The sequence below is a fragment of the Mycteria americana genome, chromosome 4 (assembly GCF_035582795.1).
Source record: "Mycteria americana isolate JAX WOST 10 ecotype Jacksonville Zoo and Gardens chromosome 4, USCA_MyAme_1.0, whole genome shotgun sequence".
Taxonomy (NCBI): Eukaryota; Metazoa; Chordata; class Aves; order Ciconiiformes; family Ciconiidae; genus Mycteria; species Mycteria americana.
This window is the reverse complement of record NC_134368.1, coordinates 33,197,389-33,210,320: the sequence shown is the minus strand read 5'-3', so window position 1 is coordinate 33,210,320 and position 12,932 is coordinate 33,197,389. Positions and strand designations below refer to the sequence as shown.

Here is a 12,932-nt window from a genome sequence, read left to right as displayed (position 1 = left end):
AACACCACATATGTTACTTTCATGAACGAAATGCTGCAAAGATATTTTTGGACTGGATTCCTGTGCTTAGCAGCTGGTAAAATACGTGATGAGACCTTTGCCATAACTGTTGAAGTCCTCAGCCCTGGGCTATCATGATCAAGATGTTTTCTGAAAATTTAGAAAAGTATACTTTTCATAATAGGCATTACTAAAGATAATCAGTGGATTATCTGTAATTCCTGTAACTGCCATTCTTATTCTCATTCTTTTTGATGCCTTGATCAAAACCTCATTATATCTCATGCTAAACGTCCATGGAATTGATAGTGCTTGCATCAGTCAAGTGCAATAATGTAGCCTGAAAGCATCTAACAACTGATATAATAAGCAATGGGTGCATGCAGGGGAAGGCTCAGTAAAGTAACAATAATAATATCCCTTCTTTTCAGTAGGGTGTTTCAGAGTTCATTTGAGATATGTGTGCTTCTGGTTATTTAATACAGGAACAGTAGAGAGAGCTAGCGATGCAGAAAGCATTGCCAAGGTAATTAGGATCCAGCAGCGAGTGATTCTTCTCGAAGGAAGACTTATCAGGAAATAATCAGCATTGTAAAAACTAAGATAGCTATGTGGAGATAAAAAGGGATAAAACCAGGCTCGTTAGAGATAAGCCTGAGGGTGGCACACCAATGTTTGAGGGACCGCGTGCTAGCGAGGTCCTTCAGTCTACCGTCTCAGTTGAGGTAGGGGATGGAGATCCATGCAGCAGCAAAGACAAAAGGGTTATGGATGTGTTAGAAACCACGGAAGCGCCTGTGAATGGTCATGTAGGAATTAGGGCTTCTCCCCCCAAAAAGGTGACAGGATCAATAGCCCAACTGAAGTGCATCTACACCAATGCATGCAGCAATGCGGACAACAAACAGGAGGAGCTGGAAGCCATTGCGCAGCAGGAAAACCATGATATAGTTGCCATGATGGAAACATGGTGGGATGACTCGCACAACTGGAGTGCTGCAATGGATGGCTATAAACTCTTCAGAAGAGATAGGCAAGGAAGGAGAGGCAGTGGGGTAGCCCTGTATGTTAGAGAGTGTTTTGACTGTCTGGAGCTTAATGATGGTGACGATAGGGTTGAGTGTTTATGGATCAGAATCGGGGGGAAGGCCAACAAGGCAGATATCATGGTGGGAGTCTGTTATAGACCACCCAACCAGGACAAAGAGGCAGACAAAATATTCTATAAGCAGCTGGGAGAAGTCTCACAATCGCTCGTCCTTGTTCTCATGGGGGACTTCAACTTACCAGATGTCTGCTGGAAATACAGTACAGCAGAGAGGAAACAGCCTAGGAGGTTCCTGGAGTGTGTGGCAGATAACTTCCTGACACAGCTGGTGAGTGAGCCAGCTAGGGAAGGTGCCCCGCTGGACCTGTTGTTTGTGAACAGAGGAGGACTTGTGGGTGATGTGACGGTTGGAGGCTGTCTTGGGCACAGTGATCACAAAATGATAGAGTTTATGATTCTTGGAGAAGTAAGGAAAGGAGGGGGGTCAGCAGAACTGCTACCTTGGACTTCTGGAGGGCAGACTTTGGCCTGTTGAGGAGCCTGGTTGACAGAGTCCCTTGGGAAGTAGTCCTGAAGGGCAAAGGAGACCAGGAAGGCTGGACATTCTTCAAGAAGGAAATTTTAAGGGCGCAGGAGCAGGCCATCCCCATGTGCTGAAGGACGAGCCGGTGGGGAAGAAGACTGGCCTGGCTGAACAGCGAGCTTTGGCTGAAACTCAGGAAAAAAAAAAGGAGAGTTTATGACCTTTGGAAGAAGGGGCAGGCAAGTGAAGAGGACTACAAAGATGTCGTGAGGTTATGCAGGGAGAAAATTAGGAGGGCCAAAGCCCCACTAGAACTTAATCTGGCTCCTGCCATAAAAGACAATAAAAAAATGTTTCTATAAATACATTAGCAATAAAAGGAGAGCTAAGGAGAATCCCCATCCTTTATTGGATGCAGGTGGAAACATAGTAACAAAGGATGAGGAGAAGTCTGAGGTACTTAATGCCTTCTTTGCCTCAGTCTTTAATAGTAAGACCAGTTGTTCTGTGGGTACCCAGCCCCCTGAGCTGGAAGACAGGGATGGGGAGCAGAATGAAGCCCCCATAATCCAAGGGGAAATGGTTAGTGACCTGCTACACCACTTAGACACACACAAGTCTATGGAGCTGGATGGGATCCACCCAAGAGTACTGAGGGAGCTGGCAGAAGTGCTCACCAAGCCACTTTCAATCCTTTATCAGCAGTCCTGGCTAACTGGGGAGGTCCCAGTTGACTGGAGGTTAGCAAATGTGATGTCCATGTACAAGAAGGTCCGGAAGGAGGACCCGGGAAACTACAGGCCTGTCCGCCTGACCTTGGTGCCAGGGAAGCTGATGGAGCAGATCATCTTGAGTGCCATCACATGGCACGTACAGGGCAACCAGGTGATCAGGCCCAGCCAGCATGGGTTTATGAAAGTCAGGTCCTGCTTGACCAACCTGATCTCCTTCTATGTCAAGGTGACCCTCTCAGTGGATGAGGGAAAGGCTGTGGATGTTGTCTACCTAGACTTTAGTAAAGCCTTTGGCACCATTTCCTACAGCATTCTCCTGGAGAAAGTGGCTGCTTATGGCTTGGATGGGTGTACCCTTCGCTGGGTAAAGAACTGGCTGGATGGCTGGGCCCAAAGAGTGGTGGTGAATGGAGTTAAATCCAGTTGGCGGCCAGTGACAAGTGGTGTTCCCCAGGGCTCTGTGTTGGGGCCAGTTCTGTTTAATATCTTTATCAATGATCTGGACGAAGGGATCAAGTGCACCCTCAGTAAGTTTGCAGATGACACCAAGTTGTGTGGGAGTGTTGATCTGCTTGAGGGTAGGAAGGCTCTACAGAGGGATCTGGCCAGGCTGGATCAATGGGCCGAGGTCAATTGTATGAGGTTCAACAAGGCCAAGTGCAAGGTCCTGCACTTGGGCCACAGCAACCCCATGCAATGCTACAGGCTTGGGGCAGAGTGGCTGGAAAGCTGCCTGGCAGAAAAGGACCTGGGGGTGTTGGTCAATAGCTGGCTGAGTGTGAGCCAGCGGTGTGTCCAGGTGGCCAAGAAGGCCAATGGCATCCTGGCTTCTATCAGAAATAGTGTGGGCAGCAAGATGAGGGAAGTGATTGTCCCCCTGTCCTTGGCACTTGGCACTGGTGAGGCCACACCTCGAATACTGTGTTGAGTTTTGGGCCCCTCACTACAAGAGAGACGCTGAGGTGCTGGAGCGTGTCCAGAGAAGGGCAACGGAGCTGGGGAAGGGTCTGGAGCACAAGTCTGATGAGGAGCGGCTGAGGGAAATGGGGTTGTTTAGTCTGGAGAAAAGGAGGCTGAGGGGAGACCTTACTGCTCTCTACAACTACCTGAAAGGAGGTTGCAGTGAGGTGGGGGTCGGTCTCTTCTCCCAGGTAACAACTGATAGGACGAGAGGAAATGGCCTCAAGTTGCGCCAAGGGAGGTTTAGACTGGATATTAGGAAAAATTTCTTCACCGAAAGGGTTGTCAAGCATTGGAACAGGCTGCCCAGGGAAGCGGTGGAGTCGCCATCCCTGGAGGTATTTAAAAGACATGTATATGTGGTGCTTAGGGGCATGGTTTAGTGGTGGACTTGGCAGTGCTAGGTTAACAGTTGGACTCAGTGACCTTAAAGGTCTTTTCCAACCTAAATGGTTCTATGATTCTATGATCCTATGAAGAAACAAAAAATACAGATAACCATTTCTGACTTTTGCTATTGAAGCTGCTGCTAATACTAGTGGCATCATTTAATCATATAGGTTGCCACCATCTTAACTTTATATAAAAGAATAAGTTTAATATTCATCTAAAATAAACTTTCTAACTAAACATGTTTAAAATTAATGACTAGTCTTGCCTTTTGTGTCTTATATTTTTCTTTAACGTATTAATTTTAATATGCACTAAATAGACTTTTTAATTTTTTTTAATAGCAAGTCTTTCTTTGCTGCTTTGTCTAAGCTATACTATTAATTCCAGATTTCTGCTACAATTTATGTATTTCTGAAATTTTATTTTGTACCTTAACCTTCTGTTAGAATTTGTTTATCCTTCTTCAGCTTTAGAATTTGAAAAGTTCTCTCACAAAAATCATAGTGAAATAAAAACTGGTGATGGAAATATTATTTCCATATAGTCACTTGCTGGATGTCTGCAAGGCACCACAAAAGTGGAACCCAGAACCTATTGATATGCTGGAGACTTCACATTTTTCAGAACTTTTATGTCAGATTTTCTATAGGATTAGGTAAACATAATGGAATAAGTTTATTTTGGCTATTTTTTCATTTTATCATTTTTGCATTTATCAACATGTAAAACTGATGTATATTTCCTGTTATGCATCAAGTGAACAGGGGTTGACACCCTTTTCTCTGTCATAGACATCTCAGGAACTAGGAATCTGATAAAAGATTTACATATATCCAGGTTATCAGGTCACTGACTACATCATCTTGGTTTTTTTGTTTTTTTTTTTCTCTCAGCTAGTGAGTCTAAAATTAATACAATTCAAATTCTGTAGAGAAATGCTCCCTCAGTAGGGACTGGTGGGAAAATACTTTTAAATGTGTCAATGTACTTTGATTTGTATAAATCTTCCTGTAATGTCCTCAACCTTTTCCTGGAGTTAATTGCTGCTATATTTCAAGTTTTAGCATTTTAAGTTAAAAAGGCACAAGAAACACACTCTTGTTCCACTGTAATTGTATATCATGGTTGACACCTGCACACAAACAGGAACTGAAAGACTGCTTTCCAAGATTTAAAATATCATAATGGACTGTTAGATTACTGTTGGGCTTGACTTTAATAACAAAAATCCATTCAATAACTGATATACTCACACCGCAAGAAATGATAGTTTGAAAGGAGCGAAGTACAGTGATTCCACCCTTAATGTTTTGGCTTCAGATTTTAAGACTTGCATTGGTTTTCTATATTTGTCCTAATTAAAGTTTTCTGGGGGCTTTGCAGCTCAGTAATATACAATTTTACTTGCTGTGTCACAAGCTTAATGACTAAGGAGTGAGCTTTGGGCTTTTAACAAGCTTCCTCCAAGTACATTTGTAGTCTTGTTTTATTTTTAGTTGGGATGTTTATAATTAAAGTCCATTTGAAATTTTGTTTGATGTTTAAATCAATTCCAGAAAAGTCACATCTTTTGTTTGCTATTTAAATATCTGCTTCTGCTTTATCACTAAGTTTTTTCTATGCATGACTGAATTCTGCCGTAATAAAAATTTCATGGTGCATTATACGAGGAAGTAAAACAAGGAGGTTATTTCTATCTGGAGGTTATAGCCATGATCACTGTGCAGCTTTACCAGTGCATGTGGCTCTCTGGAGTGCTGTGTATGATTCTCATTGGCTACACCTATGTTAGTTTGGTAGGTATGACCAAGTTTGAGTTCCAATTTGCTGTGTCGTGAAGCTGGATGATATCTGTGATTGCCTTTAGCATATAAGAAGGCTGACGTGGAAACAGAGCAGAGGCTGGGAACTGAGATAACATCCTTTGATGAACAAGAGTTACGTAGAAAGTATGTTTCTTGAACCTTGTCAATACCCTCAAGTATGATATTTCTTTCAGTATCAACTAGGGTGTATTTTTTTCAAACTATTTCCTTGTGCTTTGTTTACCTGTCTTCCACAGCTTTGCATTTCTTTGGTGAGTCAGTTAAGTGAGGTATTTGTCCCTCCTTGATTTGGAAAAATAGAGTTTGTATCTCACTGAAAATGTGGCTCTACATCAATACTTGGGGTATTTTTACCAAAACCAGTTTTGACATAAAGTCAGATCTGCTACTCATTTTACCAGTGTGTTATATAAAAAAGTTGATTAATTATTTTTTTCTGCTTGCATTTCATGATAACTATGTGTAAATCAGTCTTGCCACGAACAGATGAAATGCATTGATCTAATAGTTTACTTGAATACTTTTCCAAACCTCCCTAATGTGCAAAACTGGTGTGAAAAAAATACTCATTTTCATTTGGTCAAACTTTTAAGATATCTGGAATGCTTTCTTAAATCAAAAGTCCAAATACCTTTATTGTGATTTTGCAGTCAACTTCCTGATTCTGAGTGTAATTATTAGGGATTAAATTGTGACTCTCAGGTTAGAAAGGACAATTGGGCAGGAACAAAGAACACTAAAATCTAATATGAAACTTTATTTTGGGAATGCAGGACTATAGAAAATAGGTAAAATATCTAACTTAATTGGATCAATACTTATATTAACTCTTCTCATCTCAGAATTGTCCGGGAATAACTTGGACAAGAAATTATTGACTTCTCCCTATTTGAAGTACCCCTATGTTGGGGACCCTACTGTCCTGACACCTTGAGAATATTCTTGAGAATATTGAATATTGGTAAATATTGATAAATAAGAACATTGAAAATATTCTTGGAAAGAATATCTTGGGAATATTCTGATGAAGAACATTTTTCTTTAATTTGTATTTTGACAGTCCCATGCTCTTCCAAGCTTCTGACAGTTTTAACAGACTTCAACCTTTTTAAGTATTCAAGAGCTCAGCAATTTCTGGCATTTGTAGGTCTGTTTTTTTCCAAATCTTTCCTTATTCAAGTTCCTTCATGTTAGTTTAGTGTTAATAAAGTTAATTATAGAAAGTTTGGCTCTGAGACTCCTAACTTTAGGGATGTGTGTTTTCTTAGTCCCTTGAGCTTTTTCTTCCACCTCCATTATTACCTCCCCATTTGCAAGGAAGGTTGCTAAGAAACATGCTCATGTTCTGGACAATGGGTAAACAGCTAAGGAATACTCTCCCCATCCCCTCACAGCTTCTTTGCTCTGCTTTCTACTCTTCTTGACCGACACTATGTCCTTCATGTTCTCCTTCCAAACTTTTTGCACTTAATCCCTCCAAGGTGGTCTTCATGCTTGTTATCCCTCATTTGCCTGAGCTGCAGTTGTCCGTGTAGTTATTGCAAAACTGCTCAGTTGCTCTTTGACTACTTTGGGCTGCTGGACTGACCAGAGGATTCTATTTTTTTCTGACCAGTAATTTCTATTTCTTTCCGTTCCCATTTTGTTGCTAGGGTGTGGTCAAACAACTCATGCACTGTTGGTGATTCTGTCTGGGCCATTGACCAGACAGAGTTGATCAGCTTGGTCACTGTCACCCACAGTATGAGCCCCTAAAGCAGTAGAGAAACTGTGGTGCTATGCAGCAGTGGGGAAACATGTTCCCTGTCTTTGTTAAAGTCTTGCAATGCACAGACCCTGTGTCGTTGGATATGGGGAATGCCATGGTGAGTTTCTCAGCAAACCAAAACCTAACACTGATTTATTTATTTATTTATCTATGCAAAAGTACCTTGGAAATACAACGTTCATTCTGAGTCACTAGTTAAGAAGTGTTAGTCACTTTATCAGGGTAAGTTTCTTAAAAGAGCCCTGTAAGGAAATGTCCTGCCATAACTATATTAGCTGCCCATGATGGGGATGGGCTCAAATAACAGAGTAGTATATAGCCTCACATGCTCTCACAAATGGCCAAGAGATAGAGTTGGCAGATCTAGAATCCTGCCTACTTATTGCATTACTTTTTACATCTATATGACCCTGTGTGGAGGTCCAGAAACCTGAAGTGGTGTGCTTGCCCAAGCACAGGAATCAAATCATAAGAGAGCTAGTGATTGCATTATAAGCTATGGTATATGTATTGCTACTGTTCCTAAGAGTGTCAAAGTGGGTGGTGTTATCATAATTAACTGTGTTCTGAGTATGTCTGGGATTATATTTAATTATACGGTGTACCATCTTACCTAGAGTAAACTAATGTTGTATTAAACTAACTGGAATTAAATTGCTCCATTTAAACTGTTTCTAATTTAAAGGGTGCATTTTGGAAATACTCTTCAAAACTGAGCTAATTAGCTGGGATTGCCTATTTGAATGGTATAGAAAAGGCATAAAATTTGTCCAAAATATGTTAAAGATAATTGAACCATCTGTAAAAAATGAGAGTTTTGCTATGATTGCTCATGCAGAATATGTTCTAGTAAAATGACTTTATAAAACAATCTATCCATCTTTCATATACTTACAGTAATCTGCTCATCTAATTCTAAAAATAAAAGTTCATATTTATTAGTACTGCACTGTGATCCTTACTCAAAAAAAAAAAAAAAACCAAACCCAAAATAAACCTTTTTTTTCCCCAAATTTTCCATTGTATTTATAACTGGATTCAGATTCAAGAAAACTTTTTGAAAATATCCCCTAAATTCATTTCTTTATTTTTACCTTTATGAATCACAGCTGCACACCTGTTTCAGATAAGAAGTGACTATAGTAACATCATGTTCATCTGGTTTGCCTTTAATACACTACTGAAAATCTTGAAGTTGTAGCATTTTGGGTCTTATACCAGGAGTTGTCTCATACAGTACCATGAGCATCAGCTAGTTCTTGAGGTCCTCATATCTATCAGGGAGCAGCAAGGGCTGACTGGTCCCTAAGGGGTGGGGGGAGCCAAGCAGGACAATCCTGCCAGGAGGGGTTCAAATGGGGCTGGACTGAAATGGGGCCCCCCAGGGGTGGGGAAGGTCCCAGGGAGGCTGGCCAAGGCCAGTAAGGGCTGGTGGTGCCCTCACAGCCCTGAGAGCATCCGTCTACAATACTTTAGTTCTTAGCATATTATTAATATTAAAAGCTCTATGTAGCTGTAAGAATGTTCTTACTATGTTGCTTTTTGTCATCTACAGTATAATTTTTGAAATGGCATCACAAACCATTTACTACCTCTTTTCTGAAGACCACATTTACATAGCAGTGCAGAAATAGAAAGTTCAAGTGTTCTCTTAATGAGAAGATGTATATATAGCCTACTACGTTTCACATAAAATTATATCTGGGGTTTTTTTAAGCAATTATTAACGAATTAGTAACATCAAAGACATTTCTGTGTCAATGTGTCATGCATCAGATATAAAGGATTATACTTCAGTAGAGAATTTAAATCAGGAGAAATTATATTTGAGGTGAAAAGTTCTTACTCTGATACATGTGATTCATTAAGGATTGGGGAAAACCACAGAAAGTTGTGTTCCCCAAATAAAATCTTTTGCCTCAAATATTTTCATTTAAAAGGTTTAGCTTAAAAAAAACCATAGACCTTTTCAAGACATGAGATTCAGTATTTTATTTTGCACAGGTGAAAAATGTTCCCTATTAAGATAACTGAGTTCAGAAATCATTTCCAGAAATAATAAAACTGACATAATCTCACTATCTGAAATTCTTTGTTCTTTTTGTTTTTTCACGTTTGCAAAGCAAGCTTTTCATTGTGTGTAAATGGACAGTAAAGCTGGAGTAAAGTGACTTTCCATTAAGGAACTAGCTGTCATTGGTGTGCATGAAGAATACCTACAAAATCATCACATGAACAGTATGACGTGTTCCACTTAAACATTTTTCACTGGCTTTGCAGTATATGTGAAACTATTCCTGTAAATGCTTAACAAATACAGGTAATCTCAGAGCAAATTTATATAGCACACTAACTGCTATGCTTAATTCATCACACACTCTTGCCGTTCAAGTTAGAAATATAAGGAGTGGGAAAGAAGCCGTGGTTGTATGTATGCTATGCAAAATGAAGAAACAGGAGGGCGAGATCTGAATTTCCATGACAGAAAGGGGGAGGAAAAAGGTCAACTCTCCAGTTACAATTTTTTTGCATGTGCTTTTTATGGAGGAAGATTTCATTCAGATTTCATTTCATTCAGATTGTAGTATTGGATTTTAGGGACTACTTGTCTTCAAGATTGAATAATACTGGTAATCCAAAAGTGGTCTAAGTTTCCTGTGCTTCAGGAAACTCCCTGTTCAAGTGTCCCATACCGCAAGTTCAGGTGGCAAGAACAGCTTCTGAACTCAGGGGACTGGGGCTGCAAGTATGGCATGGCCTTTTCCAGGGGTAGAAAGTTTGGGATGGGCAAGGGAGACCTGCTTTTATATTTCTTTTTCTCATGCATTCAAATTAACTCAGTGTCAAGAAATAATATTAGGTGATGAAGAACTTCTTCAAGGATGTTCCTTGGAGTTGCTCATTATAACTTTTACGCTGCGTGTATATGATTATGTTCTAAATATGGAGCATGTCTGTTCCTGCTATTCATAACACTGAGCTACAGAAATACATGGAACTCATTTTATAGCACTACATTACTTTATTACATCTAAAGGAATATGTTCTTTATGTTCACCTCTAAATGGAAGATCTGATATACAGCTGTATAATAGCAACAGAAGTAATAGATCTTTGCCCCTTTCTTCATGTGTGGTTTTTTGTCAGGTATAAACTAAAGCTTTTTTCATTAAGTAAATATACAAAAATTATTTACTAATATAGAAAGCTGGGTTTTTTAATAGTTTATCAGCTGTTGGGTGACATCAGCCTAGGAAATTATATCAAGAAAGTAATTATGTATGTTCCTAGGCTTGTCTGACTTCAGAACAAATCTTTACCTTCAAATATTTCCACAGTATTGGAGCACTTAATAATCCAATTTTTTTCTATTCTTTGTGTTTATATATTCATCAACATTTTTTTAATTTCCAATTTCCAGGAAAACAGTGTGATGACACATTTCTAACTCCCTTTTGACATCTGAATGTAAAGTATTTTGTGGATTATCAAGTCTATTAAATTGCAAGCTGAAGTTCACATGAAAAGCGTAGCAGATCTGGTGACCCAGAGATAAAATTATCCAACATTTTAATGCTGTAGATATATATTAATTCATATTCATATGACTGACACTCATCTCACTGTATACTTATCTTACAGATCTATAATTGCACTGATTTCAGCTACGTCTTCTCCGAGTTGCTAACTTGTTTGAGTAGACTAGCTTTGAATACTTTGAAGCTCTGTCTTTAGGCATTTCCTGTGGAAAACGGAGATGCAGGTAAACAGTGTAGACAAAATATTGGACTGCTTGAATAGATAGGATTTTTGCCACTGGGTTTTCTTTGGTCCAGAATTTAAGCTCGCAGCTCTATATTTGACATCCAGGAACTTATGAATATAGACTTAAGTTCTTAACTTCTTCATCCCACTTTTTATCTTTTATATAAGACAAGGAAAGGAGAAGAAAGAAGGTTTGGCTCACCTAATCTTTCATTATCCTGTACTTGAGAATTTGATACCCAAGGTCTTCATCTACCATTAAAGCCTGAGCACAAGAAACTTGAGAGGCAGATTTTAGCCTGAGAGTCTTGTTAAGTATTTTCCTAAGATGAAAGGAAAGAAACCTTCAGATCAGACTCTGAACAGTGTTTGGATGTGTAAGTTACCAAACCCTTAAATGAATAGGCAAAAACAGGCATGGCAGTACCCTCCCTTGGTAAGGGTGAGATTATTCTAACCAAGATGACTCTTCTCCAAATACTGACTAAGCAAAAGTGAAAAGGGCTCCTTAAAAATAAACTCTGGACATGAAGCTGTCTATCAGGACAACCTTCTTTCCCAGAGCAACAGTTGCCTGGACTAATGATCTTCAAAGGACCATAAGAAAAGTGGAAATCAAATCAAGTGCTGAGGAAAAAGTCCTTAGCAGCTGCTTTTGTTGCCAGAAGCTCCCTTGATTGCACCACATGTTTAGCTGAAACCAGTCACACTGAACACAGTGTCTCACTGATAATTATAGCTTTTTATCTAGAAAGATGGACAAGCTAAACAGCGACTTTCATCTGCCAGATTTAGTGATGCAGAGCTAATTTGCAGGATGTTACAGAGGTCGTAGCATGGTCCGGTGAGAGATGAAGCACACCTGAACTCTTAGAAATTAGCTCAGAATAATTTCAGACTTCCCAGGGACCTCAGTATCATTTAAAGTTAATAATCACAGTGAAAACAACTGGGAAGAGTGTTTCTTGCAGAGGAAAGCCCTGGATTCAAAGGAAAGGATTGTAAAGTACAGAAAATTTAAGTGCAAACCTAATACATCATTCAGGTAAAAATAAATCTTTATATATGGCTCCTTAACTCCTTTTGTTCTCTTCTTAAAAAACATTCAAGAAGAGGAAGAACCAATATACTAAGTGACACAAAACCACACACACAAGTAGTCTAACTAACCTAATATGCTCAATCCAGGAATGACCAATAATGGATGCCCAGGGAAGAATCTAAGAATAAAATGAGTATATAATAATTCTCAGAAATATTTTCCTAGCCCTTAGTCATTCTTACCTAAGGCACTTCCCCAACTGTTTCTGCGAGGTGTCTACTGGTGTTGGATAAACTTACCTAAGCATAGGTAAGTGCTAGCAAGCTGCCAGAAGCATTAATGTACCCATGGTCTCACTGCAAGCTTCAGGGGAAGAACAGTGTGGTAGCAGGTGATTCCGGGGAGGAAAGTGCCTCTCTGCAGCAGCAGCAGCAGCCAATTTTCCCTCCCCTCATGCACTCACCCCCTCCAATGAGAGCATGATCAGTAAGCTCTGTTTTTTTTAGGCTGGGTTTCTCTTGGCTCTCTGTTGAAGCTCTTCCCCTTTCCCATGCATCTGTCCTTCCCCTGGAAGAGTTGGTCTGGCTCCTTGTTCTTCAAAAAGCAAAATTCAATTCTGTCTTCATTTCTGAGATTCCTTAAGCTGGCTTTGGACGCAGGATATGTGTCTATATATGCCTACGCCTATATATGTAAACATTACTCAAAAGCTTAAACCTAGTAGGATGCTCATAGCAATGTAGTCATGCTGCAAACTGACTGTTAAGAATGTTAAGACTGTACTTAACATCATACAGTGTTTGTCTTTGTGCTACGTCACCTTTATCACTAATGGTACCTGTCAGGTACTATTGGTGGTGGGTCAGGGTTGTC

General features: G+C 39.8%; 1 protein-coding gene across 2 annotated transcripts in view; it reads left to right on the top strand.

Moving 5' to 3' along the window:
- Positions 1-12,932, top strand: part of SGCZ (sarcoglycan zeta) — a 230,977-nt gene that overhangs the window by 145,156 nt on the left and 72,889 nt on the right. The gene's annotated exons all lie outside the window — the stretch shown is intronic.